Below are 3,913 nucleotides of genomic sequence, written 5' to 3'. Positions count from 1 at the left end.
AGTGACACCCGTGGCAGAGACTGTCCCCTCCCAGTGCTGACCAGCCCCCAGGTCTGTTCTATGGGGATGGCACAAAGGGCATCACCTGCCCCCCGCCTCCCAGTTCCCAGTCTTAAGCCTGTGTACTGAATGGGCGAGGGGGAAGAGATGGGTGTGTGGGGAGCAGGCTGCTGGGTTGTGGGTGTGCAGGGACAGAGGGGGATGTGTGGGTGCAATGCCAGGGGTGGATGCTGTGGCCAAGGGTGGGGTGGAGAGGGGACTGCAGAAGCAGGAAGGGAAGAGCACAGATCACAAGAGAGAGGCACCAGCAGGGCCCTGTATGACTCAGGCACGGAGCAGAGCAGGCGAGTAGGAAGCCGCTTTAGTCCCACTGTACTGCCAATGGTGGCAGTGAAAAATCACACCAGGGGAGGTGCAGGGGTGGCAGCAGGCGGGTCTGGGGGAGAGACCCAGCCCTGAATTTTGGTGGAGCTGGGTCCTGTGCTCTAAATAGTGGTGGAGCATGGCCACTGTTGTGGAAAATTGACCACACAGTTGATTTTGGATCAGACAGCCTCAGGCTTCTGTATTTTATACGAGCATATATGCAGGGAGAGTCAGCATGGTCCCACGCAAGAGGCAAGCTGCTCTGCCTTCCATAAATTTCTAGCCAGCTTATAAAGGTTAAAACCACAGACAAATTACACATACTTCTGTATGAATTACCTTATTTGGAATACATTGCAAAATTAATATAGAACAAAAGCAAAAACAAGTGTCTCGCCCACTAGCCCCCCCGCCCCATTGCTCACTGTCTGTTCTTTTGCGGTCAGTAACCTTTCTAACACAACTATTGTGGCTATATATTTCATAAGCCTGGCCATTGCACCTTATGCTACTTATCACTCTATCCCTTATGCCCTTTATACACACTAAGCCATTGTTCCGTTTTGGAAACTTTCCACTGTGACTCCTTTTACCTTTTGACACACACAAGCAACTTTCCTTCATTCTTTCATCACTCTGTCCCCTTCCTCTCTGCCTCTTATACACATAGACAAGCTGAACCAAAGTTCAACACAGCCTAGAAACAAGTTTATGCAAAGTTTAGGCCTAAAAGCCTGGCCAAAGTTGTAAGCCCACCATATTTTCCCTCACACCACCATCGGCCCATACAACTCACCGCCCATGCTTATGTGCTAAGATGTGGATGCTGAGCATGGCGTTAACCCCTGTGATTTCATAGACCCAATAAAGGTGTCGTTGACAACCACATTATTTTGTGCTTCCTGTTTTTCTGGCTGTAATTTCTGGCCCACAGGCTGACCAAAGAGCTGAAATGGGATGAAAAAGGGACAGATTCAGTTGTGTGTGTGTCAGGCCCTCCCCTGTCATCTTCCATAGCCCCAGTGTGAGGTCAGCGGTAGAGAAGTCACCATAGCCCAGAAACAAGTATGGGGAGTTTTTTAAATAGATATCAAATACATAACTAGTCCTCCTAGCCTTGCCATTGCCATGGGCACCAGGGAGCCCTGGGTGACTTTGCATTAACAGAGACAGAGAGGCAGCTGGAGGGAGCAGCTATGGGGAAAAGTCTGGTGATTAGCAGCGAAGGGTGGAGAGCTGAGTTGGGACTAGGCAAACCAGGGCTGGGCACTCTCAGTGGGGGACACATATAGCTCTTCCCATCCCTTCCTATGACCCAGCTATGCCCTATTGCTGGTACAGAATAGTCACATGTTCCAAAACAGACTATGGCCGTCCCCACAGGCCAATTTTCCTGTGCTCATGTTGACAGGGTACCCATCTCCCACGCCTAATGAGTGCTGTTCTGTTGAGGATGAGTCCCTCAATTGGAAAATCCCAAGTACAGTTCTGTTCTCCTTCAGTCATAGAATATCAGGGTTGGAAGGGACCTCAGGAGGTATCTAGTCCCACCCCCTGCTCATGGCAGGACCAATTCCCAACTAAATCATCCCAGCCAGGGCTTTGTCAAGCCTGACCTTAAAAACCTCTAAGGAAGGAGATTCCACCACCTCCCTAGGTAACCCATTCCAGTGCTTCACCACCCTCCTAGTGAAAAAGTTTTTCCTAATATCCAACCTAAACCTCCCCCACTGCAACTTGAGACCATTACTCCTTGTTCTGTCATCTGGTACCACTGAGAATAGTCTAGATCCATCCTCTTTGGAACCCCCTTTCAGGTAGTTGAAAGCAGCTATCAAATCCCCCCTCATTCTTCTCTTCTGCAGACTAAACAATCCCAGTTTCCTCAGCCTCTCCTTATAAGTCATGTGCTCCAGCCCCCTAATCATTTTTGTTGCCCTCCACTGGACTCTTTCCAATTTTTCCACATCCTTCTTGTAGTGTGGGGCCCAAAACTGGACACAGTACTCCAGATGAGGCCTCACCAATGTATAAAGGGGAATGATCACGTCCCTCGATCTGCTGGCAATGCCCCTACTTATACAGCCCCAAATGCCGTTAATCTTCTTGGCACACTGTCGACTCATATCCAGCTTCTCATCCATTGTAAGCCCTAGGTCCTTTTCTGCAGAACTGCTGGCTAGCCACTCGGTCCCTAGTGTCAAACTTAAAGCCAAACTCTGCTGCCTTCAACTTAATCCTGACGGGCTGAGTTTCAGGCTGTGAAATGATGCATCCAGGATTTATGACGGTGACTTACAGATGACTTTTTTTGTGACCATTCTTGCCTTTTTCTGACCAATAAAAGAGGTGTAGGAGATATTGCACTCTTTTTTAAAAATTAAAAATTGTCTTAAAATCCCAAATTTTTCTAAGAGACTCTGTGGACATTAGGAGAACTGGTAGGTTTATAACATCCAAGAAATGTGGCAAATGAAACTTTATTGTATCTCAGACTTTGTTGTTGTTGTTGTTGTGCTAATTGCAACCAATGTAGTATCTAAAAGATAGATTTGGCACCTAAAGATGCCAATCAATAGGAGTTAGACACCTAAACACTTCTGAAAATCTAGGCATCTTTCCATGTCATTAGGCAGCTAAATACCTTTAGAAATCTGGCTCTTAATCAGTTGAGAGAGGAAATTATTTTCCTCCTGTCACTTTAAGTGTTATGCAGACAAAACTACACAGGATCATTTCTGGGGACAAGGCAAAGATGCCACGTTTATTATGATAATTTGATCTATAACCAATAGCTAATACCTATACCCATTCACATCAAATGTTCTGCAGCTGCTGGATAGTTACCAGTCCTGAACGCAGCTTTTCTTTCTCTTAGCCAAAGTGCTTTAATGCCCATTCTCTCTCCTAGCCTCACTCCTGCCAGGCACTACAGACGTGTCTCTCTTCCCATTGCAAAGATTGAGATGCTGAGGTACAGAGAAAGGAAATGACCTACCCCAGGTCACACAGCAAAGCCATGGCAGAGCTAGAGAGAAAAGCCAACAGCTCTCACTCTCGCTGTCATCAGCAGACAACAAGCCCCCCGGGGGAGGGACAGAGGCCAGCAATTGGGGTGTGTGGAATTTTCATCGACACAGTTTTCTGTTAGAAAATCCCATGAACATTAAACAAGTTTGATTTGTGGAATCATGAATCAATTTGGATGAAAATTCTTTGCAAAAATATTTTGTTTTCCAAACTAAAAGCATCTCCCATTTGTGGCATCCCCTTAAACTGTCTCTTCGCACACAAAGAGGTGACACTTTGATTTAGAAACGAGATAAGATGCTTCAGTCAGGGTAAGTAGTTGCTCCCCTTAATGATTTAAAGATAATAAAATACCAGTAAAATTGACTCTTTCAGCCATTACACAGCAGACCCCACTGACAGCATCTAACTGGGGCCAGGTGGAGCCAGGTCACCTAATCAAACCTTCGGATACCCAGGGGAACGGGAAAGTGCAAGACTGCAGCACCTTCTAGCAGCCACAGGAGAAATTGCCGGC

The sequence above is a fragment of the Chelonoidis abingdonii genome, chromosome 10 (genome assembly GCF_003597395.2).
Source record: "Chelonoidis abingdonii isolate Lonesome George chromosome 10, CheloAbing_2.0, whole genome shotgun sequence".
Taxonomy (NCBI): domain Eukaryota; kingdom Metazoa; phylum Chordata; order Testudines; family Testudinidae; genus Chelonoidis; species Chelonoidis abingdonii.
This window is presented reverse-complemented; position numbering follows the sequence as displayed.